This window comes from Trichechus manatus, unplaced genomic scaffold (genome assembly GCF_000243295.1).
Source record: "Trichechus manatus latirostris isolate Lorelei unplaced genomic scaffold, TriManLat1.0 scaffold00153, whole genome shotgun sequence".
Lineage (NCBI taxonomy): Eukaryota > Metazoa > Chordata > Mammalia > Sirenia > Trichechidae > Trichechus > Trichechus manatus.
Window position 1 is genome coordinate 4,895,546 of NW_004444089.1, and position 26,974 is coordinate 4,922,519.

Consider the following 26,974-nt stretch of genomic DNA (forward strand, 5'->3'; position numbering starts at 1 on the left):
ACATCAAGGACATCATACATGAAGAAAGCAAGAGGTCATTAAAAAGACAGGAAAGAAAGAAAAGACCAAAATGGATGTCAGAAGAGACTCTGAAACTTGGTCTTAAATGTAGAGTAGTGAAAGCAAATGGAAGAAAAGATGAAGTAAAATAGCTGAACAGAAAATTTCAAAGGTGGCTTAAGAAGACAAAGTAAAGTATCATAACGAAATGTGCAAAGACCTGGAGTTAGAAAACCAGAAAGGAAGAACACACTGGGCATTTCTTAAACTGAAAGAGCTGAAGGAAAAATTCAAGCCTTGAGTTGCAATTCTGAAGGATTTCAATGGACAAAATATTGAACAATGTAGGAAGCATCAAAGAAAGACAGAAGGAATACACAGAGTCACTGTACCAAAACAATTGGCTGACTTTCAACAATTTCAGGGATAGCATATGATAAATAACCGATAGTTTTGAAGGAAGCAGTCCAAGCTGCACTGAAGGCATTGGCGAAAAACAAGGCTTCAGGAATTGACGCAATACCAATTGAGATGTTTCAACAAACGGATGCAGAACTGGAGTTGCTCACTCATCTATGAAAAATAATTTGGAAGACCGCTTCTTGGCCAACCAGCTGGAAGAGATCCATATTTGTGCCATTCCAAAGAAAGGTGATCCAACCAAATGCAGAAATTATCAAACAGTATCATTAATATCACACACAAAACTATGCTGAACATCATTCAAAAGCAGTTGCAGCAGTACATCAACAGGGAACTGCCAGAAATTCAAGCCGATTCAGAAGAGGACATGGAACCAGGGATATCATTGCTGATGTCAGATGCATCCTGGCTGAAAGTGGAGAATACCAAAAAGATGTTTAACTGTGTATTATTGACTTTGCAAAAGCATTTAACTATGTGGATCATAACAAATTATGGATAACATCACAAGAATGGGAATTTCAGAACACTTAATTGTGCTCGTGCAGAACCTGTACATAGATCAAAAAACAGTTGTTTGAATAGAACAAGGGGATACTGCATGGTTTAAAATCAGGAAAGGTGTGTGTCAGGGCTGTATCCTTTCACCATGCTTATTCAATCTGTATGTTGAACAAATAATCTGAGAAACTGGACTATATGAAGAAGAGTGGGCCATCAGAATTGGAGGAAGACTCATTAATAACCTGCATTATGCAGATGACACAACTATTCTTGCTGAAAGTGAAGAGATCTTGAAGCACTTACTGATGAAGATCAAAGACCACAGCCTTCAGTATGGAAAACAAAAATCTTCACTACTGAACTAGTAAGCAACATCATGATAAACGGAGAAAAGATTGAAGTTGTTAAGGATTTCATTTTACTTGGATCCACAATCAATGCCCATGGAAGCAGCAGTCAAGAAATCAAACAACGTATTGCATTGGGCAAATCTGCTGCAAAAGACCTCCTTAAAGTGTTAAAAAGCAAAGATGTCACTTTGAGGACTAAGGTGCGCCTGACCCAAGCCACAGTATTTTCAATCACCTCATATGCATGTGAAAGTTGGACGATGAATAAGGAAGACGGAAGAAGAATTGACGCCTTTGAATTATGGTGTTGGCGAAGAATATTGAATATAGTATGGACTGCCAGAAGAACAAACAAATCTGTCTTGGAAGACTCACAGCCAGAATGCTCCTTAGAAGTGAGGATGGCAAGACTTTGTCTTACATACTTTGGACATGTAATCAGGAGGGATCAGTCCCTGCAGAAGGACATCATGCTTGGCAAAGTAGAGGGTTAGTGAAAGAGCGGAAGATCCTCAAGGAGATGGATTGACACAGTGGCTGCAACAATGGGCTCAAGCACAGTAACGATTGCGAGGATGGCGCGAGACCGAGCAGTGTTTCCTTCTGTTGTACACAGGGTCGCTGTGAGTCGGAGCTGCCTTGATGGCACCTAACAACAACTCAATGCTGCTAGCTAAGTACCATCCTTGGGAGGATTGACACAATAATTTTATCAAATAATTTTCTGTGTAGTTTAATTTTCTCACTTAACCTCATTTGAGAAAGACAGTTCTAAAGGGTTGAAATCATGTTGAGAAAGTCAATCTAGCTCTTATAATACTATCTCTTGAAGGTATCACATTCCTTGAATTTACAGATAAAGTAATAGAGACATGGTCTCCCTGGCTACCCAACTCTCTCATCCACCCCCAGCTGCTTCCCTCACCATATGTAAGTATATATGCACCATATGCACACACACACACACACACACACGCACACACACACCCAGCTGCTTTCTCCACCATGTACAAGTATGACACCCCTACGTGCACACACACACACACACACCCAGCTGCTGCCTTCACCACATACAAGTATACCACCCCATGTGTGTACACACACACACACACACACACACACACACACACCCAGCTGCTGCCTTCACCATGTACAAGTATACCACCCCATGCGCACACACACACACACACACACGGGGAGAGAAATACAACCAAGGACACATAGAATCCAATCAGGTGCGCAGCGGTGTGCTGACTTCCACATAACCCCTCTAATCACTAGACTTACACCTTAGGATCATTGAGAAGTTCAAGGGCTGAGACTTGATTGATTTATTAGAAGGCAGAATCCTCTCCTCTTTGTGGAAAGCCTCAGCAGCATGAATTATCTGCCAGCCTGCAACCTTAAAACTTGTCGGTCATTAGGAGACTGCCATAAGAACATTCTCTAATATGTTATTTATTTGCAAAGTTGTGTACATTTTACTGCTTATATATAGCAAAGCGGAGATTTCTGTGATACCAGATACTTGTCTTGACAGGATTTTTTATTTACCAACCAGGGAGTTTGGTTACCTGGAAGAAGTCTTAGAAAATTAAGCCCCTCAAAGCTTTGTGGAGTTTAAGTAATATCTCTCTGAGGCAAAATGTTTCTCTGACACGGTCTATGAACTACGCTCTGCTAAGATGTTCGGCTGTGTGAACGACTTCACACAGCACACTGACGGGATTCCCAGGGAGCGGTATCTACCTGTCTCTCCTCAGAGACACCTCAGCAGCTAAAATGGCGGAGCATCATCGCGCATGCTCTCTGCCACCTCATTACAGAACCCACCACCGATGAGCTGCAGGGATGTCCCCACAGCATAGGTTTAAAAAAGGTGTCTTTTTTAAGTCTAAGATAATGCTCTGTTATATTATTTTCTCAAGGAGTATTGCTTGCATAGACTATAACTCTACTTCCATAACTACAGAGAAATTTAGGAATGAGAGAATCATCCCACTGCACTCAAACATAAACATTGTGTCTGCAACCACCTGGATGGTTTTAAGGTTTCCTGATAGCCCTTCAGTTGTAGAAATTTGGTCTATGTGTGAATAGCCAGAAAAATCCAAGTGGTACATAAATGCTTATCCTAATGCAGATGAAGGAGCCCTGGTGGAGCAATGGTTAAGTGCTCAGCTGCTAACGCAAAGGTTGGCTGTGCGAACCTACCTAGAGGCTCTGAGGGAGAAAAGACCTGGCGATCTGCTCTCTTAAAGATTGCAGCCTGGAAACCCTGCGGGGTAATTGTACTCTGTCACATGGGGCTGTTTTAGTTATGCACCGTCGAGTTGGTTCCAAATCATAGCAACCCTATAGGACAGAGTAGAACTGCCCCACAGGGTTTCCAAAGATCAGCTGGTGGATTTGAACTGCCGACCTTTTGGTTAGAAGCCAAGCTCTTAACCACTGAGTCACCAGGGCTCCACCTGTAAAGATTACATCCTAGCAAACCCTATGGGGCAGTTCTACTGTGTCTCATAGGGTTGCTATGAGTCGAAATTGACTTGACAGCACACGACAACAACATTTCAGTTGGAAAACTGGCTGTTTCAACACGAGAGGAAGCTCTGAGTCAAAGCCTTTTCTTACTGGATCTCTTTCTTCCTGGTGTGTAGAATCCAGCCTCAGGCAGACTTGCATACAGATGAAGAGTCTAAAGTTTCAGGACCAACCAGTTGCCGTCGAGCTGACTCTGACTCATGGTGACCCCACACGTGTTAGAGTAGAACTGTACTCTATAGGGTTTCCAATGGCTGATTTTTCAGAAGTAGATCTCCAGATCTTTCTTCCGAGGTGCCTCTGGGTGGGCTGAACCTCCAACCTTTCAGTTCGCGGCCGAACGCATTAACTGTTTGCCCGCATCCAGGGATATAAAACTGGGATGCTGATTGCTGGGAGAAGTGGAATGTTCCAAGAGAGGCTGAGGTTCAAGGGAAGGGTTGGTGGTTTTATGGAGAGTGGGGTGGGGGGTGTGTGCTTGATTACTAAGAGAAAAAAAAAAAAAGAGTTACAGATACAGAATATAGTGGAAAGAATGTGATTTCTGTGACTTAGGGGCACATGAACCTATTTGACCTTTAGTATATTTGTTAATCAGAAGAAAGATGTGACAGTCTGCTCCCGTAAAGGTTACAGCCTTGGAAACCGTAAGGGGCAGTTCTACTCTGTCCTATAGTGTCACTATGAGTCGGAATCCACTCAACGGCAATGGGTTTTGTGTATTTATTAATGAGGTTAGAGACACTTACTTTGGCTCAACCTTAGGGTTCCTGGGCCTCTTGTTGAGGAAACAGTGATTGGTCAGGAGCCTAGAGGGGGCGGTGGTAGGTAAGGCATTGTGTAAATAACTACCGACACAACGCTGATCCCCTAACTACAAAGATAACTCACGTCACTGCTTTCCAACTTCTCTGTCTGGCACCAGCCCCCATGCAGTGTTCTCTTTCTCTCTTACACTAACCACCCAGAGTTAGAGCAGACCTCATCGCTGGCTATCCTGAGCCAGGTCAAAACATCCCTGGCCGCCTGAGGCCAGGTCATCGGGGAGCAGCTGTGGGCTCATGAATCTGCACAACTCCCTGCACTTCAGACCATCTGTCCCCCTCCCCCCAGCCCCTGGGACTAGGTCACAAGCTAGAAGGCTCTGTCCTTCACTGACTGTTGGTGGAGCCTTTTATACCACCCAGCCACCCGGAGCTGGGTCTGCACGAATAGCCTCTGCATTCTAGCCCCTGCTGGCTCGTTGGCGCTGTAGGTTTGATAATTCACTAGAATGACCCACAAAACTCATGGAGACTATTAGCTGTACTGACAGTTGCCTATTTATTGTAACTAGAAAATATACAAGCATAGACATGCATCAGGCAAGGTCTAGGGGAGTTCCCAGCCTGGGCCCCCTTTGTCCCCCGGGATATGCCACTCCCTCTCCCGTGCATGGGTGCTGTCAATGATCCAGGAAGCCCCAAAGATGAAGCTCCAAGGTGTCTGGTCCCTAGTCATTGGGACCTCAATGACTACGCATGACTGGGGCCTTGATGCACATTACGATTCATACAAGCAACGTTTCTGAAGTTAGTTCTCCAGGTGTGGGACCTGTGTAGCCCCTACTTGCCCTGCCATTTTGGAAAACAAAGATCATCTCGATTGCTCGGTTATTTTCAGAAGCCAGAGTCAAAGGGCCAAGCCAAGTTCTTTGTCCCACAGTTGTCCTTATAATAAATTAGTTTAGGGCAGAGTTATTAATGCCAATAATTAGGAAGGGGCTTCTCTGCCCTCTTACAATCTAGATAAGATTACCTTGAACCTTCAGCTCCGTTCACTAAGGAAGCCGAGAGCCCACTGAGATTTCCATGAGACAGTGGTGGGCCCACATTCCGTGACCTCCTCTGCCCCTGGGGCTCTCCTTCTGCAGTGCTCTCTTGACCTCATACTGCATGGGTCCAAAGAGATGGCGAGTTTCTTCATTGAGTTCAAGTTTCATACAGGCTCACACGTGTGTATGGAGTAGACTCTCCTGAATATGTTGCATCATATTCCATTGTAGTTTTAATTCCATTAAGGCGCTAAAAGGCTTACCTAGCTTTTGTACTCTTTAGTTGATTTGGGGATGAATCATATGCTATAGAGATTTTTCTTTTTAATTATTCTCATTTAAGAATTTGTGAACACATATTGTGAAGAATGTAACAGATGACACTGAACGACTTGTGCAGAAATTTTGAGCAGGAACTTAAACTGCTGTGTAAACCTTCACTGAAGACACAGTAAAACATTATTAAAAATAAAAAGGATTCAGCAAAAAAAAAAAAAAATTGTGAAGGTCTCTGGACACATTTCTCTCAAAAGAAACCTTCTTTCGCCGTAAGTGTACCTTACACACCACCACCCATCTGTCAGTTTGTCCTGTTGTAGGAGCTTGTGTGTTGCTGTGATGCTGGAAGCTATGCTCCTGCTGGTATTTCAAATACCCATGGTAGACAAGCTTTAGCAGAGCTTCCAGACTAAGACAGACTAGGAAGGAGGACTTGGTGATCTACTTCTGGAAAAGAGCCAGTGAAAATCCTACGGATCAAAACAAAACATTGTCTGATATAGTGCTAGAAGATGAGCCCCCTAGGTTGGAAGGCAATCCAAATACACAGTGGCCTCAACAATGGACTCAAGCATGCTGATGATTGTGAAGATGATGCAGGACCAGGCAAGATTTCGTTCTGTTTTACATGGGGTCGCCATGAGTCAGAGCGGACTTGATGGCCGCTAACCACAACAACACACCTCACGTAGGCATTCAGGGGTGACAAGGGCTCCAGGGGCAAGAAAAGCAGCGTAAGACACGGGCATTTATAAGATAAGCTCAGCAGGGAGTGTCTTCTGACTCATAACTTGACTCTGCCACGCCTATGTGATTTTGGACAAGTTTATTCACTTCTTTGAACCCCAATTTCATTATCTACATGAAAGTAAAGAACATGATTACTCTTTGTTGAGCGTTTATGGGTGTTGTTATATTGTTGTTGGGAGCAAGAAAAGAGATTGAGATCTATAGAACCCAAAGTTTCAAAACTTTAGCCCATAATACATAGGTCCAGGTACTTCTTTGTTCCTGTAACTTATCATACTTTCTTTCAGTCCTGATAACAGTGCTGGAGGTAGGTATTGCTATCCCTACTTTTTTGTTGTTGTTGGATGCCAGAAGTCGATTCTGACTCATAGCGATCCCATGTGATGGAGTTGAACTGCCCAATAGGGCTTCCTAGGCTGTTATCTTTATGGAAGCAGATCGCCAGGTCTTTCTCCCACAGAGCCGCTGGTGGGTTTGAACCACCGACCTTTTGGTTAGTAACTGAGCACTTAACCTTCGTGCCACCAGGGCTCCTTTAATGGTATTACCCATTAAAAAACCCATTGTTACTGAGTCGATTCTGACTCATAGTGACCCTACAGGACAGGGTAGAACTGCCCCATAGGGTTTCCAAGGCTGTAGTCTTTATGGAAGCAGACTGCCACATCTTTCTCCCATTACACTGATGGGTTTGAACTGCTCACCTTTTGCTTAGCAACTGCGCGTTTAACCACTGTGCCACCAGGGCTCCTTTACTGGGTATTAGACACTTGAAGTACATTATTTCATTTGTTCTTTCCGTAACATGCTAGAATGTAGGTGTTTTGAACCCTGTTCTGAGACTTCACAAACAAGCAAGTAACTTGTCCAAGATCACATAGCTAGTAAGTGACAGCAAGAATTAGAACCCAACACTGTCTGATTCCAAAACCATCTCTTAACCACTGTGCTACCTTGCCTTGATATGCCGTAAGGCTGTTAAAAGGATTAAATTAAATTAAGTGAGAAAACAAATAAATTGGCTAGCAGAGATCCTGGCACGTGGAAGACACTCAACGAATGGTAGCTGCTCTCAGAAATTGTTATGGATTGAAATGTGTCCCCCCAAAATATGTGACAAAATCATTTTGATTCTCCTAGAATCCAGATTTAGGGGTTCATGGAATTGGGGTGACCCATCCAGGCATCCGCCCTTAAGTGTCCTTTTCACCTTGCAGGAGCTGGTTCCCTGGGATCCACTTTAGGCCATACAAAAGTAGCTTTGCAGAGATGTTTTGCCTTAGGGAGTGGGTTCTTTTGGAAAATTGTCTTTGTGCAGCCAGCTTCAAGAAGCAGGAACTCCAGGGTCTGACTAGAGGCTGTGTTTTAGGGTGTTTGGCGGGCCCTTGGTAACTCTGTTTCTCTGACCCACAGACCCTGAAACCCCGCTGTGCTTTGATGGTATCTCCTGAGAACTTAACATGACAATGCCCCATGTGACCCGCTTTCACTGTTCCCTCTAAGGAGCGCTTTCCCTGATACTTCTGGGTTGGCCCTGCCAGATTCGAACCGTTATCTACTCACAATAAATATATTCCGTTACACTAATTTTTGGTGTTTCTTTAAGCGATTTAGGGTTTTTTACATGTGTATTGTAAATCCTAATCCCTGTACCTGCGGTTGTTGAGCATTGGTGGTTCAGAGGTAGAATTCTTGCCTGCCACACTGGTGGCCCGGGTTCGATTCCTGGCCAGTACAATGCTTTCACTTTCTTGGAACCCTGGTGGTGCAGTGGTTAAGAGCTCGGCTGCTAACCAAAAGGTCAGCAGTTCAAAGGTCCACCAGCCACTCCTTGGAAACCCTATGGGGCAGTTCCACTCTGTCCTATAGGGTTGCTATGAGTTGGAACTGACTCGACAGCACCTAATAACAACAACAACATACTTGTGGTTATAATCCCATTTGGAAAGGCTTGTCTTTTTATCTTAATGAGGCTGCATTAGTGTAGGCTGGGTCTTAAGTCTACCTCTCTTGAGATATAAAAAGAGCAGACTGAGGAAGCAACGAAGCAAGTAAGCAGAGATGGGGGAAGAGAGAGGCCACAGGAAGATCACCAAGGAGCCGAGAAACAAGCTGAGAAGAGACAAAGAACTTCCCTCAGAGCCGACAGAGAGAGAGAGAGAGGACGCCTGCCCTGGAGCCGGCGCCCTGAATTCAGACTTCTAGCCTCCGAGACTGTGATGAAGTAAATGTCTGTTTGTGAAAGCCATCCACTTGTGGTATTTCTGTTATAGCAGCACTAGATAACTAAGGCATAAGTGTTTAATCATGAATAGTTAATCTCTACAAGTCTCTTTTCGCCCTGTTAAAAATAATCAGAACTCACCAAAATTCGAACATCAGGTTTATTCTGAGCAATTTTTCTATATGCATGTAGGGAGGCCCTTTCGATCCTAGAAAAAGCCAATGGCTCAAAAAAGCTAGGTACAATGAGAATTACAAAGAGAAGAGGAGGGAGAAATACAGAAGATCCACCAGTGGCTAATCTTAATAGCTTTACTGAACCCTGCCTTCACCCCTTACTGAGATCCACTGACATCCGGTTACTTCTGGCTTGGCTGTGAATAATTTGTCCCTCCACCCATCTGCAGCTAAAAGCCTTTGTGAGATTTAAATTCAGAGGCAATGGTTTGACAACTACCCTTTTCTAGCAGGATTAAACAAATTGACATTGCTGTAGCGCAGCTTCTGGCAGGCTTTTGCAGTTTGGTTCAGGCTTTTTATGATGGCATAGTGGTTAAGAGTTTGGCTGGTAACCAAAGTGTCAGCAGTTCGAATCCACCAGCTGCTCCTTGGAAACCCTATGACGCAGTTCTAGTCTGTCCTATAGGGTCACTATGAGTCAGAACTGACTTGACGGCAACGGGTACAGGTTTCTTTGGTTTCACAGATAAGAAAAACCTTAGAATCAAAGTGAGATTTCTGTTATTAATTTTTCTGTTCCACAGTTCTAGTGCTCTGTAACCAGGGTCCCTGACCCTTTGGGGATTAAATCTTAAAGTGTAAATTACACACACACACACACACAGGGAATTAAATAAAGACGCACACATTCGATGACTATAAGACTAAATGGGTAGTGTTAAAATTATCAAAAGAAAATCAGAAAATGGAAAATGAGTTGAGACGGGACCATGAAGGCAGTCTCCAAGAAGGAGGCAGAACCTGCGCTGGGGAGAATTTGCCCAGCTCTTAAATGGTCACTATACTTCCCAGAAACCCTCATTTACAATAGAGATTAGTTTAGGCACTGGATGAATATGACTCACACAGAAGCTCAAAACCGTGAATCACTCAGAATAGCATCCTGGGTAATTTTAATGAAACATCTTTAAAGTCTGTATTCTTTTGTTAACTGCTTCCATTGAATTTAAACAAAAGTCCCAGTTTCATTCCAAATTTAAGCCCAAAAGAGATTTGATGTTTTCTTCCTGCCATTTTGCAGTCCATGAAACTTCACAGGTGCCTGGAATTAAGATGTGAGTCACATCTGAAAACTGCATGTGGAAATGAGTGGCATACCAACGTGGAATGGAGGAAAGAGGAGATATCTGACTGACGTATGCAGTTGAGCCGCTGGAGCTGGCCCTCCTCAGTTCTCGCTGTTAGCTGCCGTCGTGGGCCCCGGACCCCCGGTGACCATGTGTGTCACGGAGTAGAACAGCTCCATAGGGTTTTCTTGGCTGTATTCTTTATGGAAAGGAGCCCTGGTGGCACAAATGGTTAAGCACTTGGATGCTAACTGAAAGGTCAGTGGTTCAAACCCACCCAGCAACTCCACGGGAAAAAGATGTGGCAGTCTGCTTTCATAAAGATTACAGCCTAGGAAACCTTCTGGGTCAGCTCTGCTCTGTCCCACGGGGTTGCCGTGAGTTGGATTCAACTGGACTTGATGGCATCTAAAGACAACAACAATAACAATCTTTATGGAGGAAGATCCCTAGGCCTTTCCTCCACGGTGCTGCTGGGTGGATTTGAACAGTTAACCTTTAGGTTAGCATTTGATTGATCGCAAGCCGCTTGAATTGCAATGGCGGCCGTGATCGCACGTGCTCCACTGTACGGGACACTGTGGAATGAGAATAATCAACCAACTAGAAAAGAAATAGCTACAAACATCAAAAGCGGCTTACCCAAAAAGAGCGGTACATAAGTGTTTAAAACCCCAAAGTGGAAACAACCCAAAGGTTACTCCCCGGACAAATGAGCACACAAACTGTGATTCAGCAACACAGTGCAACCCTGCACAGTAACGCAAAACGGAGCGAGCTGCTGATACAGGCAGGAACAAGAGCAAAGCGCCACGCTGAGTGAAAGAAGACAGACACAAAAGCTCACCACAGACGGTGTGATTCTACTTACAAGAAATCCTGGAAAAGAGAGAACTACAGGGGCAGAAGTCCGTTCTGTTGATGCCAGGGGCTGGAAGTGGAAGTAGGGGATTAACTGCAAAGGGGAAAAGGGAACATTCGGGGCTGGGAATGTTCTGTAATTTGATTATGGTGGTAATTACACAGCTCTACACATTTGTTACAGCTCATTAAACTGTACACTTGAAGAGCTAACACAGATCTCAGTAAACCTGACTTTTAAATTATACCTCAATAAAACCAAAACCTATTGTTATCGAGTCGAATCCAACTAATAGCGACTCTATAGGACAGAAAAGAACTGCCTCATAGTGTTTCCAAGGAGCAGTTGGTGGATTTGAACTGCCGACATTTTGGTTAGCAGCTGTAGCTCCCTGTAGCTCTTAACCGCTGTGCTACCAGGGTTCCAATACCTCAAAAGACCTCACTTTTTAAAAAAGTGGCTCAGGCCCCGGCTGTTTCCGGGCTAGACAGCTACTTGACAAGCCCTTGGGTGGTGCAAATGGTTAACACGCTGGGCAGCTAACCAAAATACTGCAAGTTTGAGTCCACCCAGAGGTGGTGACCTACTTCCTAAAAAGCAGCCACTGACAACCCAATGGAGCACAGTTCTAGTCTGACGCACACGGGGTTGCCATGAGCTGGAGTCCACTCGATGGTAACTGGTTAGGTAACTGTTGCTGGGGGCCATCGAATCGATTCCGACTCATAGTGACCCTATGTGACAGACTAGAACTGCCCCATAGGGCTTCCCAGGCTGTAGTCTTTATAAAGCAGATCACCAAGTCTTTCTCCTGTGGAGCCACTGGGTCGGTTTGAACCGCCAACCTTTCAGTTAGCAGCTGAGTGCTTAACCACTGCCCCACCAGGGCTCTTTGTTTAGACACGTACAAGGGCACAGTTCAGTCCATGACACAGGAGCGTGCAGAGCCGAGCCCAGGCAGTCTACAGCAGAAGACTTGGCCAACACCCTCCGAATGGCTTTCCCCCCTTCCCCGTCTTGCTCACCACAAGCACCCCCAACTCCTGCTTTACCTCCTGGCGTGGCCTCCCAGGTAAATACTACACCCAGGTCCTTGTCTCTGGTTCTGCTTTTCAGAAAACTCAGATTAAGACAAGAGGCATTTCATTTTGTTGGCACAAACCGATTCGTTTAATCCTTCGCCAGGTGCTGGAATTACAAACACGAAGCTCTGTCATTTCAAGGGGTAATTGTAAAATGATGTGTCAGATGCCCTGATAGTTCTGATAGCTGATACGTGACCTGGAGAGGTGCCTGAGCCTGCCACACCAGCGGCTTTTGGAATCATTTCCAGCACAACAATGGAGCCATTTACGACCAAGTCACCAACGTGTCGTTCTAATGTTGCAGTTTTTCAATTAAATACTCCCTAAGGTTTTGAGTCTTTTGAAAGCAAAAATCAGAAATGGAAGTACAAACACGTTATCCCTGTTACTTCTTGTCCAGGTAGACTTCCCCCTTAGCTTTCTTTCTTTATTATGCTCCTCTACCTTTGGCTCCAGGAACCCTGGTGGCCTAGTGGTTAAGCCTTAGGCTGCTAACAGGAAGGTTGGCAGCTCGAATGCACTAGCTGCCCCTAGGGAGAAAGATGTGGCAGTCTGCTACCATAAAGATTTCAGCCTAGGAAACCCTATGGGACAGTTCTACTCTGTTCTATAGGGTTGCTGGGAAGCAGAATTGACTCGATAAAAATGGGTTTGGTTAAGGCTGAGCTGTGGCTAGCTTCAAGGTGCCTGCCATTTTTACTGATGGCCAGACAACTCCCTCCCTTCTGCTCTGTTGTGAGACTACTCATTCCAGCTACATGCTTGCTAGATGTTTGCAAATTTGCTGTTGAATGAATTTTCTTGAAGGAAGTACACTCTTCATTTTATTTTATTGTTGTACTTTAAGTGAAAGTTTACAATTCAAGTTAGTCTCTCATACAAAAACTTATACACACATTGTTATGTGACCCTAATTGCTCTCCCTGTACTGTGACAGCACACTCCTCCTTTCCGCCCCTGATTTCCCGTGTCCATTCAACCAGCTCCTGACCCTCTCTGCCTTCTCATCTCACCTCCGGACAGGAGCTGCCCATTTAGTCTCATGTATCTACTTGAGCTAAGAAGCACACGCTTCACGAGTATCATTTTATGTCCCATAGTCCAGTCTAATCTTTGTCAGAAGAGTTGGCCTCGGGAATGGTTTTAGTTCTGGGTTGACAGAGAGTCTGGGGCCCAGGCTTTCTGGGGTTCCTCCAGTCTCAGTCAGACCATTAAGCCTGGTCTTTTTATTAGAATTTGAGTTCTGTACCCCTCTTTTCTCCTGCTCCATCAGGGGCTGTCTGTTGTGTTCCCTGTCAGGGCAGTCATTGGTGGTAGCCGGGCACCATCTAGTTCTTCTGGTCTCAGGCTGATGCAGTCTCCAGTTTCCGTGGCCCTTTCTGTCTCTTGGGCTAATACTTCCTTGTGAAGGAAGTACACTCTTAAGAACCTTTCCCCTCGTGTATCTAGAGTGTGTTATTAAACCCCTTGCCATCAGGCAATTCTGACTCATACTGACCCTATAGGACAGAGTAGAACTGCCCCATAGGGTTTCCGAGGTATATGAGTCAGAATTGACTTGACGGCAATGGGTTTGGTTTGGTTTGGGTTTAATCTTTACAGAAGCCGACTGCCACATCTTTCTCCTGCAGAATAGCAGGTGGATTTAAACCACCGACCTTTCAGTTAGCAGCCAAGAGCTTAACTACTGCGCCACCAGAGCTCCTTGAGTGTATGTTACAGTCATCTCAAATTATTCCTTCTTAAATCTGTTGTTCTCTGGAGCTCAGATGATGCAAAGGGTTAAACGTTCAGCTGCCAACAGAAAGGTGGCGATCCGAACCCACCAGCCACTCCGTGGGAGAAAGACCTGGCGATCTGCTCCATAGGAAACTCTATGAGGCAATTCCGCTCTGTCCAATGGGGTCCTATGAGACAGAATCGACTCAACAGCAATGGGTTTGGTTTGTTCTGCTTCCTTTAAGTGAGACAGGAAAGATGGCACCATCATGTTACCGTGTTCCCTTGATTTGCCATGCAGGTTATTAACAATAACTTCTGGGGGAAAGAATAAAACAATGAGAAAAATAGATTATCGCTTCAAAACAACAATCCTGTTTAAGGAAATGAAATGCTTCCTTATGAAGATGGATAGAATATGCAGCTGGTCACAGCTGGGTAACTCCACAGGAGGTTTGGAGGCACCCTTCCCAAGGAGAAGCAGGTGTACGAACAGGAGAAGAGGGGATCACTGCTGTTGGCAGGAGGAGTCAAGGCAAATGTTGGGCCATCAGCTCTTCTGCATCCTGCACTAATTTCAGTGACGGGGGACGACTTCCATGAACTCAAACTCTAGGCTAGGAAGAGGCTTGGATGGTGGGGGGGCAAACTTGTATTTTAGCTACTTGGCGGAGAGAGGGACATTTGGAGAATGCCTGCTAAGTGCCAAGAGCTTTACAAGGTTTATTTCTTTGAGTCCTTCCAATAATTCTGCAAAGTAGGTATTTTATTTCCAGATAGAAAAGACCCCGGGTGGCACAATGGTTAAGTGCTCAGCTGCTAACCAAAAGGATGGCCGTTCAAACCCGCCTAGGCGCTTCCGTAAAGATTACAGCCTTGGAAACCTTATGGGACAGTTCTACTCTGTCCTGTAGGGTTGCTATGAGTCAGCACTGCCTCAGCAATAATGGGTAATCTTAGGTTACGGGGCAGTGGCGATTCAGTGCTAGAATTCTCACCTTCCACGGGGGAGACCTGCTTTCCATTCCAGGTCCGTGCCCCTCATGTACAGCCACCACCCACCTGTCAGTGCAGTCTTGGGTGTTGCTAGGATACTTAACAGGTTTCAGCGGACCTTCCAGAGTAAGATGGACTAGGAAGAAAGGCCTGGTGATCTACTTCTGAAAATCAGCCAGTGAACGCCTTGCAGATCACAACAGTCTGATCCTATTGTGCATGGGGTCCCCATGAATTGCAAGCTGTCTCAATGGCAGTGAACAACAAGAATCTTGGGTTAGCAGAGTACTTCTAATTGCTGCCCTATTTGTTCTCATAGCCTGACTACAGGTTGCCACGGCAAGTACCAGGTGCCCCTCCCCACTCCAGTCTGTCCATTCCAGGTGGAACTGGGATTTGGTGGCATTTCATACTCTACAGGGTCGCTGTGAGTCGGAGTCAACTTGATGGCACTGGGTTTTAATATCTTGAAGTGCTTGGGGGCATGGGAGGGGACTTCCCTCCAGCTCTCTTAAGCCAGCTTGAGGAAGAAGCAGGTCAGATGGCAGGGCAACATCCTCCAGCCTCTCCCGCATCTTCCATGACTCATTCATATGGCCACCACTGTCTTTCCCTTCCGGAAGAGACAAGGAATGCCCACGTGTCTGCATGCACACCTAGGACACGGGGGACCCGCTGGGAGTCTGAGCCAAGAGGAATGAGCTATCCTAAATAAAGAAGCAGGCTGATTAGCCCCACAGCTCCGCTCCCGGGGAGAGGCAAGGACTCTTGAGGATAGTGGAGAAGGCCGTCTTCCTTCTGGCTGCCCTGAGTCCAAGCTCCCTGCCTTCCCCAGCTCTCCCAGCCTTCCAAAGATCCCGAACACAGGGGCAAACGTGGTGTAAATTGTCTGTGTTGTTAGGTGCTGTCAAGTTGGTTCCGACTCATAGTGACTCCACGTACAATAGAACGAAACACTGCCCTGTCCTGTACCATCTTCACAATCATTGTTAGGCTTGAGCCCATTAAATCATCTGTATGATCTCTAAGTATTTCCATTGCCCAGGCTCGGTGAATAAAGGCTTTAGAGAAATGGAGGCCAGAGGCATTTACGGTTACTTTCAGATGACATTCCAAAACCTCTTGCCAAGCATCCGTTTCTGCAAAACATGTGATTGTCATCAGCCTCTTGGTTTAATGCCCAGAGACAGTAAACAAAACATGGACACACACAAAAGACGACAAGCCGCTGGCGAGTACCCTCTAGAGGTAGCAAAGAAACAATTTTGTTTTTTCCCCAATGACCTTTATCAAAAGGGGGAAGAGGAGACTGAAACCTTCCCTCCTGGGCTCACTGATGGTTTACACATTGACTGCTGATTGTGGCTTTCTCCACTGGCCCTGAAGAGTGGTTCCATATTGGGATGCTTGGCAGAGAAGGAAGAGCTAAGAGATTAAGACGCAATTCCAGATGAACTCATTTCAGTGCCCTGGAACACAGGCTTCTAATATTTGCAGCAACAACTCATTCTCTGTTTGGATAGCGCTTGTGTTTAGAACTGGTGTTGCTGAAAGCCAGCTGCTTTGCTTGCAAGCCTTGTCATTCTGATGCAAGTCTTGGTGACAATTTTGGCCATGTCTATTGGTTTTAGGGACAATGCTGCTTGTGGCACCTGCCACTTCACCTCACGGAGAGAATTTCAGAGCAGCAAAGGCTGGCATCACATTTTGTCGGAGGATTTTAGCTGATTCCACTGCATTCTGCTCAGCAAATCATTGAAATTGCTACAATTTATTAAATATGTACTGTGGGCCAGGTACCACGGGAAGCACCTTAGCGGCACTGGCTAATTTAATTCTGAAAGCCACTTTGGGGCAGATATTCTTGGTTGTATTTACTTATGAGGGAAGGGAGGCTCACAGAAGTTATGTGACTTGCCCAAGATGCCAGAGTACATGGAGGGGGAGATGGGACTCAGGCAGAAGCCAGTTTGCCAGGCCTGTCGCATACCTATTGTCCACTGTGGAGGACGTAGCCACAGATTAAGGCTTGGACCCTACCCAAAACCGGAAAAAACTGGCTGCCGTAGAGTTGATTCCGACTCATGGCAACCCCACGTGTGTCAGAGTAGAACTGCACTCTGTAGGGCTTTCTATTGGCTTTGATCTTTCAGAAGTGGGTCTCCAGGTCTTTCTTCTGAGGCTCCTCTGGGTGGACTCCAAATGCCGATCATTAACTGTTGGTGCCACCCGGTAATTCCAGGAATCTTATCCTCAGAAAGCTTACGATAGTTTTAGGAAGGTGAGACATACACATAAATAGAAACATACCATGAAGACGTCTGAAAGATGGGTATGTTTCTGGAGATTACTGACTGACGGACAAGATGTCGAGTCTAAGCAATAGGCTGAGACCCTGGTCCCTCTGCCCCATAAACCTATCTTTACCATAAAACCAAATGGCTTAGAACCTCCCCCTCCTCATTCAGTGGCCCTTGTTTAAACACACCCAAACTTGTTGACAACCCTGAGTTGGCACAAGCATGGAATGATGAAATGCAAGATTTGGGAAGATGATCCTGGTGTCACGGGGAGGATGGACTTCAAGAATGGTTCTGGGGTCAGGGAGAGGAGTTAGGACGACGTTGTGACCACTGGGGTATCAGGAGATGGACCTAGACATAGACAATAACTGTGGACATGGAGAGAACGAGCTGATGCCAGTGTTCTGAAAGAACAATAGTGTTAGATGCTCAATTGTGTCCCGCAAGAAGTTACATCCAAGTCCTATGAATGTAACCTTGTTTGAGAAAATAGAGTTTTTCTTTGCAGAAGAGGAGCACTTGTGGTACAGTGGCTTCAACACTCGGCTGCTTAATCAAAAGGTCAGTGGTTCTAATCACCAGGGACTCCACCAGAAAGAGACTTGGCAGTCGGCTTCCGTAAAGATTTACAGCCTTGGAAACCCTATGGGGTCATTCTCCTCTGTCCTTTGGGGTCACTGTGAGTCAGAACTGACTTGAGGGTAGTGGGTTTGGTTTGGGTTGCAGAAGTTAAGTCAGAGAGGGCTTATGGGAGTAGGGTGAGACCTTTGGGGAAATAGGGCATTTCTTTGCAGGTGTTATCATTTAAGTCACTGAGGTCATGCAGTGTGGGGCGGGTCCTAATCCTTCTGAATGGTGTCTTATAAAAGGGGAGAAGAGACACGAAGACAAGCCACACCTGGGGAGAAGACTCCGCGTGAGGATCCATCTACAAGCCACGCGATGCCAATAAACTCCCGAGGCTGCCAGAAGTGGAAAGAAACAAGGAAGGATCTTCCCCCAGAGCCACAGACAGAGCTCAGCCCTGCCAGCACCTCGAGTCCAGGCTCCTCGCTTCCAGAACTGTGAGACCACGGATGACTGTTCTTTAAAGCCACCTAGTTTGTGGTACTTTGTTAGGACCCTAGGAAACTCAGAGAGGAATTGGGGCTGGCTGTTGATGAGAGATGAGGAAGAAAGATGGCTGGCTATGGACTGAATTGTGTTTCCGCAAAAGGTCTGTTGAAATCCTAACCCCTGTACCTGTGAACGGATCCTGTTTGGGGACAGGGGTTCCTTTTGTTATGCTAAGGAGGTCATATCAGAGCAGGGTTGTCCTAAACCCACTCGCTTCTGAGTGATGTCTTATGAAGGGCAATGCAGCCACACACACAGGAGAAGGCAGGTGCCGTGTGAAAGTACATTTATAAGCAGCCGAGGAACACCAAGAAATGCCTGGGCTTACCAACAAGGAAGGACCTTCCCCCAGAGCCGATGCCCTGATTCAGACTTCCAGCCTCCAAAACTGTGAGACAGTAAGGTTTTGTTCTTTAAGGTCCCATACTTGTGGTGTTTTCTATTCTGGCAGCCCCAGCCCCAAGAGCTTAGAACAACCTACAACAGGAGAAAAAGTGTGTGTGTGCATGTGTGTGTGTGTGCATGTATGTGTGCGTGCATGTGTGTGTGTGCGTGGTGTATGTTGGGACATCTGCCTGAAGAATGTTGGGTGTGGTCCCTACATTAGTTATAGAAATGGCAACCAGCATATCTTCCCTAACATACTATATGTTGTTGTGTGCCGTCAAGTTGATTTCCACTCGGAGTGGCCCCGTGTGACAGAGTAGAACTTCCCCATGGAGTTTTCTAGGCTGTAGTCTTTCTCCCGCAGAACCACTGGGTGGGTTTGAACCACCATAGGTGGCACAACGGACAAGGGCTTGGCTGCTACTTTAACTATATAAACCAAAAAACCAAACCCATAGCCATTGAGTCAATTCCGACTCATAACTACCCTAAACGACAGAGTAGAACTGCCCCATAGGATTTCCAAGGCCGTGTTGTAATCTTTATGTATGCAAACTGCCACATCTTTCTGCCATGGAGCGTGTCTTAGTTATCTAGTGCTGCTATAACAGAAATACCACAAGTGAATGGCTTTATCAAACAAGTTTATTCTCTCACAGTCTAGGAGGCTAAATGTCTGAATTCGGTGTGCCAGCTCCAGGGGAAGGCTTTCTTTCTCTGTTGGCTCTGGAGGAAGGTGCTTGTCAAGAATCTTCCCCTGGTCTAGGAGCTTCTCTGTGCAGGAACACTGGGTCCAAAGGATGCACTCTGCTCCCGGTGCTGCTTCCTTGGTGGTATGAGGTCCCTCTGTCTCTCTGCTTGCTTCTCTCTTTTATATGTCAAAAGAGATTGACTTAAGACACCACCTAATGTTATAGATTGAGTGCTGTCTCCTTAACATAACCGCCACTAATCCCACTTCATTAACATCATAGAGGTAGGATTTACAACACACAGGAAACCACATCAGATGGCAAAATGGTGGACAAGCACACAGTACTGGGAATCATGGCCTAGTCAAGTTGATACACATTAATTTTGGGGGACAAAATTCAATCTATAACAGAGTGGCTGGTGGGCTGGAACTGCCAACCTTCTGGTTAGCAGCCAAGCTTTAAGCGGAGGGCATTTAAATAAAACAAACAAACGCACAAAAAGGCAACCACTTTCTTAAATGTGGTGGACAGAGGCAAAAAAAAAAAAAAAGTGACCCACACAGCCCTTTTAACCTATTGTGCCCTCTGATCCCAAGGTATGATGGTCTCAATTTAGGAAGAGGTCCTTCCTGATGGAAGTGGCCAATGGTGGACTTGTGTTCATGGCCCACCTGAGGACAACCTGGGAGCCAGGGAGGTGGAGCTGCAGCTGAAGAAGGATGTCATATGCCAACGGCAAGGGTTCCAGTCTGTGACCAGGGTGGAATCCATTCATACATTGTACTGTTGAAGAGGAAAATAATAGGCATCTCACTTTGATTTTAAGGTTTTTCTTATCGGCAAAACCAAATATTACCTAAAAAGACTGACCCAAACACCAAAAGCCTGCCAGCAGCTGCTCTAAAACAATGTAAATTTGTCTTTTCCTGGTGGAAAAGAATCCACCGATTAACGTTGAGTTGATTCTGACTCAGAGCGACCCTATAAGACAGTAGAACTGCCCCGTGTGGTCTCCAAGGCTGTAACCTTTACAGACTCGCAGTGGCTTGGGTCTGTTTTTGTTCTTTGGAATCTTCGTGGAAGCAGACCGCCACATCTTCCTCCTGCTGAGCGGCTAGTGGGTTCGAATCGCCAGCACTTCAATTAGCAGCTGAGCACTTCACCACAGTGCCACCAGAGTTCTTTCTAGAAAAGGACAGTCACAACAAAACCATTGCATCCTGATTTAATGAAAAAGACTCAGGTTCTCCTAATTTAAACCTCAAAAATGTGTGGCTGCCGATGGGTGGAGAGGCAGAGAGCACCTTGTGACCTGATATTGTTGATCTTAGTAAAGGGTGAGGGCAGGGTTCAGTCAGTCATGTTGAGATGAACTGGTGGTTGGTCTTCTACTCTTCTGTCTCCTCTTCTCTTTATAAGCTTCATTGCAACCAGCCTAATTCCAGCCATCTGCTTTTTTTTTTTTTGAATCAGAATGGTCTTCCTATATGCATATAGAATAACTTTATGATTCAATTTCTTTGAGTTTTGATAAATTTTTAACAGTGTATACACACACACACACAGAGCGATGCTTACTGGTCCATCTCCCCTGAAAACATTACAGCAGCGGAAGGAGGAGTCTGTTTCTCACCTGACACACACTTAACATCTGGTCAGAGATGCAAGATACTCAACTTTTATTTTTGTTGTTGTTGAAAATACACACAGCAGAACAAACACCAGTTTAGCGACTTCTACTTGTACAACCGAGTGACACTGATGACACTCTTCAAGTAGCACAACCGTCCTCACCCTCCTTTTCTGAATTACTCCTCCCCGTTAACACGCACTCGTGGCCCCTAAGCTTCCTATCTAACCTTCGGAGTCGCGGTAGTCCATTTGTCCCATATAGGTGGTTCTTCAAAAGACCACAATGCTCAAGGCAGACATCTTTACTAGTTAAGCTAAACTGTTGTTTGGTTTAAAGACTTCAGGGGATATTTTTGGTTTAAAGTTTAAGGATTGAGATGCTCAATTTTGAAAATCTCAGTCGAGGGCAGAACATTTCATACTACAAGGAACTGAAGCTATTTTATGGCCAGGTCCTCCTGCCCACTACAAAGTAATTAATTTACTTAGAGTTGTACGCTGTCTGTCAAAATGTATCACGTGTAGCTTTCATTCGCTCTTCCTCTAGATGAGATGACACAAACAGATCCTTCAGGAAACTCTCCACACAAGGAGCAAAACGATGAATTCATTCCTGTGTGTGCCGAGTTTGAGGGGACAGTGAGCCACCCTAGGGTTTGAAATGATATCGCAGTAGCAGGCCGGACCGGGGCTGGGGCGAGAAAACAGGAAATGAGCAGCAGAGAGGACATTTTTACTAGGACTGGAAGGACTCGGAAGTATTCCAAAGAAACGTCACCACGGGGAGTGTCAGGGCCTATTATCAGGTAAATATCACTCAAAGAACGCCAGCTTTTCATGAAGACCCCGAATGGATTTTATTAGACTTTAGGTGAGATGCTCTTGGGGTTCTGAGTTTGTAGATCTGAGGTTGATTTTATAGTCACATGGAAACAGGTTCTTCTTCATGTGTGAGCCACTCCCTTGGAGAAGGGCTATGTTGATATGACCCCAAACCACCAAATCACAGTTAATTTGTGGCTTGCAATAGGTCCAGCTAGCAATAGAGTAAAACCTGTGAAAGTTGCAACTTGTATAAGGTAGAAACCTGTCAGAGAAGGAAAACTCAAATACTTTCCACTGATAAAGAGCGATAGAAAAGTGGTCAGACTGTACCCTATCAAAGGCAGAAAACTTGCGAGACCCGGAAACACAAGCCGTCCCCTCGAGTTCCAGCTCTCACAGGTTTCACTGCACAGCAGTAAACGGCCCTGGAATTGAATGATGAACAGAAATCAAGCACAGACAAGAGAGGTGTGGTGGGATTGAGGCAGGAGGAAGAGCCATTGACCATCATGCCGTGTCTGAATTCGTTATGCTGTGGAGACATAACCTGAGCTGGAATCATGGGTCCATGAATCCTTTCTGAACTCTTGGATTCTAGAAGTCAGTTTCTGCGGCAGTGATGGGTTACCACTTACACCTAACCATGGGGCGAGCTCTCCCTTTCCTCACACACTTATGTCCCAGAGAGGAGGGAATCTCATGTTACAGGGTACTCTCTCAATTACTCTATTTTGAATCATAAAGACATATTCGGGGAGACGCATTTGGCTAGAAACACCTCAAGCAATGCTAATTTTGAAACCTTTTAGAGGTCAGCTGACAGAACTGATTTTTTTTAAAAGGCAAAATTTTAACATGGCCTTGGTCGTATTCCTGTGTGTATGCGCGCATAATGACCAGTGTTGAATGTAAGGAAGACTGAAACCTGTAAACATCACTTCTTTTTTTATTGTAAATACACATCTAACAATACGTTTGCCATTTCAACACTCCTCACATGGTTAATTCAGTGACGTTAATTTGCTTATTATGTTGGTCAACCATTACCATTTTCTCTTTACTATATTTGCTTTTTCTAGCAATTTTTTAAGTTATATGATGATACATGTTCTTTTAAATAGATACAATGTATTAGCAAGTCTCTACATACAGAATTAATTTACTCTTGACTTTCTAATTCCATTCTTCTGAAGTAACTTACCAAAACCAAACCAAACTCGTTGCCATCAAGTTGATTCTGACTCATAGTGACCTTGTAGGATGGAGTAGAACTGCCCCGATAGGGTTTCCAAGAGGCAGCTGGTGTATTCGAACTGCCAACCTTCTAGTTAGCAGCCGCAACAACCACTGTGTCACCAGGGCTGAGGTAACTAGTGACAACAATTTGCTTCGAAGCCTTCTGTCTTAGTTATCTAGTGTGCTGTAACAGAAATACCACAAGTGGATGGCTTCGAAGAATAAAAATTTATTTTCTCACAGTACCGGAGGCTAGCGGTCCAAATCAGGGTCTTGGTACTGTCAGTTCCTTTCTTGTAGGCAGCCCTGGGTATTCCTTGGTTCCTTAGCTCATATACAGGCCTCAAACAGAGTCTGTTTTCCCCATGCATGCGCGTCTCTGTATCTAATCTGCTCTTTATATAGCTCAGAAATGATTAGAGTTGGAATCCACCCTACGTGAGTAAGATCTAATTAGCATAACAAAGAAAACTTGATTCCCAAACAGCATCACCTCCACAGGTGTAGGGGTTAGGATTCCAACACATATTTTGAGGAGATACAGCTTAATCCCCAGCACTCTCCAAACTCTCATCAACGGATGTGAGCGACTGTGTCTCTTCTAATGTAACAGTTGAGCAGTGGTGTCCCATTGTTGCTTTAATTTGATCTCTATGACTTACTCACGAGGTTAAACATTTCTTCATGGCTCTTGTTCATTTGTATTTTTCTTTCCTAATGGCTAGTTCGTTTCCTTTGGTCATTATTAACCATTAATGCGTCCAATGTTCATCAATTTTAGATGATCCAATATCACTGTTGTTCATACCTTTTATGTTTTTGTTTACTTCTTTTGCTGCACAAAAATCCTTTTTTCTGATCATCCTATCACAGCACAAATAACTTGAGTTTGAGGAATTAAAAACTATTTTTTAATACAGATCAAAGACCATACCAAAAATCTCTTTTTATTATAAAATATTCTAATTGTCAAGTGATGGCTCACTTATTTCAAATAAAATTTGGTAGCAAATAATTCCAATATATGGGAAGTATTTAGGATGTACTTAATGCTATTGTGAAAGATTCTACCTAGATTAGGAAAATTCATAAAATGTGTTCATATGACAGTGTCATCTTTGTACTTTGGCACTGTTTTTTTTTTTTTAAATAATGTTTTACTGTTTTCAGTGAAAGTTTACACAGCAAGTTAGGTTCCCAATTGACAATTTCCATGCAAATTGTTCAGCGACATTAGTTACATTTTCACAATGCATCAGCATTGTCTTTAATTGCATTCTGGTTGTTCCATTTCCAGTAATCTAGTTTCCCTGCCCCCTCACCTTCTCATCTTTGCTTTAGAGCAATTGTTGACCTTTTGGCCTCATTAGGATGGTTTTATAATGGAGCACCAAACTCACAGGTAATATCCTTTGTTTTGTGTACCAACCTGTTACTTTGCTAAAAGGTGGCCTTAGGAACAGTTTCGGTTCAAGGTTTACAGAGTATCTCAGGGTGATAGTCTCAGGGAGTCCTCAGTCTCAACTGGTTCAGTAAGTCTGGACTTTTTAAGAATTTGAGTTCCATTCCACGTTTTTCTTCCCGTTCTATCAGGGCCCATTGACTCATAGTGCCCCCATAGGACAGAGTAGAACTGCCCCATAGGGTTTCCAAGACTGTCATCTTTATGGAAGCAGACTGCCACATCTTTCTCCTGCAGAGGGGCTGGTGGGTTCTAACCACTGACCTTTCAGTTAGCAGCCAAGCACTTAACCACGGTGCCACCAGGGCTCCTCCTTACTGAGATGACCTACGCGTAATCCATGTAATTTGACAGCACTAGAGTTCTTCACCTTAAATTTGAGGATCTAGTTAGCCGTCTGAGATCCAGTGATCTTTGGCACTTACACGTAATTTATATCTTGACCATTCACTGCCTAGCGGATTTTTTGTTTTTCAGTTTTATGGAGGTAAAATTTACGCACAATAAAAGGCATACATTTTAGGTGTAGAGTTTGATAAGTTTTGACAAATGTAAGTACTCTTTGACAAATATAACCACCACCTCAATCAAGATGTAGACCATTTCCATCAAACCGATAGTTTCCTCAAGCCCCTTTGCAGTCAAGCTCCAACCACATTCCCTGCCCACGGGTACCATTGACCTACTTTCTGTCATTAGAGATTAGTTTTGACTTTTCTAGAATTTTATATATATGAAAGCATACAGTATGCACTCTTTTGCATCTGGCTTCTTTTGCTCAACAAAATGTTTTTGAGATTCATACATATTGTTGAGTGCAACAGTACTCCTTATTTTTAATTGCTGAGTAATATTCCATTAAGAGCCCTGGTGGCACAACAGTTAAGCGCTCTGCCCCAACCAAAGGTTGGCAGTTCACAGCCTTACAGTGGCTCCACAGGAGAAAGACCTGGCAATCTGCTCCTGTAAAAATTGCAGCCTAGGAAACTCTATGGGGGCAGTTCTACTCTGTCACACAGGGTTGCTAGGAGTGGAAATTGACTCAATGCACCTAACACAACAGTAAAAATATTCCATCGCATGGATGTACCAAATTTGTTTATCCCCTCACCTGTTGCTGGACATTTGTTTCTAGTTTTTGGCTAAAATAAAACTGTTACAATATTTGTATATAAGTCTTTGCATGGCTGTCTGTTCTTCCTGAGTAAATGATCATGTTTACAATTGCTGACCATATGGTGACTGCATGTTAAGCTCTCTGAAAACAAAACGACACTGCCAAATGCTTTTCACAAATAGTTGTATCCTGGAGAGAAAGGTCAAAACCAGGACTGTAGAGGTAAGAAGGACAGCACTCGGAGTGGTGAATCCAAAACCCTGGTTTTAAACAACCTCTCTTACAATGCAACAGAAGAAACTCCTCAGGAAGTAAAATCTGAGAAGGCAGCATCTATGAAGGTGCCGCAGAACCACAATGGAAAATCTAAAGTTATGCATTTATAGAATGTGCTACGTTTGAAGCTGCAAAAGAAGCTTTAATTTCCTGTAGTAGAAGAGAGACTGAGGGCAAAGCTATCAGGCTGGAGTAATGAGGATCACTGAGTGGTAGAAGCCAGCCATGCAGAATTCTCTTTGTCAAAGGTCTGTTTGAGGATTCTCTCAGAGACATGTGAACAGTCATTGGACGTCCTTTTCATGCTGGGACGGTCACAACGAGGAAACTGGATCCTCCAAAGGGATTGTTTCTGTAGACCTGAACGGTGAGGAAGACACCAAAGCTACCTACCAAGGAGGCTGTGGAAGATGGTGGAATCGATGGAAACAGAGCTAGCTGGGACCGGGCCAAGCCTGAGGGTGAAGGCAGCTGCAGGGATCAAGGCAGAGGCAGGGGAGGAGCCCGAGGCCGAGGGGGATTTGGTGTCAGAGGATGGGGAGACTCTGGAGGGTGAGAGGGCTTCCGACAAGGCAAAGGAGGAGACCACACCGCACGGAAACAAGACAGAGTTTGAATAGTTTCTTGTGACCCTGTGTCTTTCTCTCTTCGATTTGAAAGAAAAGACTAAGGGATTTTTGCTCTGTTATCTGATCAATGACACAGCCTTCTGGGCCCATCCCACGACAGCAAACTGTCCTGTGGCCTACTTGGAAATCTGTACAGGTAACGTTCCAAGGAAGATACCCTGCTGGTTTTAAAATTTTTTTTTTTTTTTTTTTTGTGCATTAGATGAAAGTTTACAGAGCAAATTTAGCTTCCCTTCGACAGTTCGTTCATGAAGTGTTCTATGACGTTGGTTGCATTCCCTACAATGTGTCAGCACTCTCCCCATTTCCATCCTAGAGTCCCCGTTTCCTTTCGTCCTGATTTTCTACCCTTTCCTGCTGTCTCATCTTTGCTTTTGGGCAAATGTCACCCTTCTGATCTTGTATAATTGATGGTGCTAAGAAGCACGTTCCTCTCGGGTG

The 26,974-nt window shown here is 44.7% G+C and overlaps 1 pseudogene; it reads left to right on the plus strand.

Annotated features, from left to right (window-relative positions):
* The window catches only part of LOC111822290 (nucleolin-like), a 150,978-nt pseudogene extending 124,458 nt beyond the window's left edge, over window positions 1-26,520 (plus strand).
* Window positions 26,521-26,974: the final 454 nt, after the last annotated feature.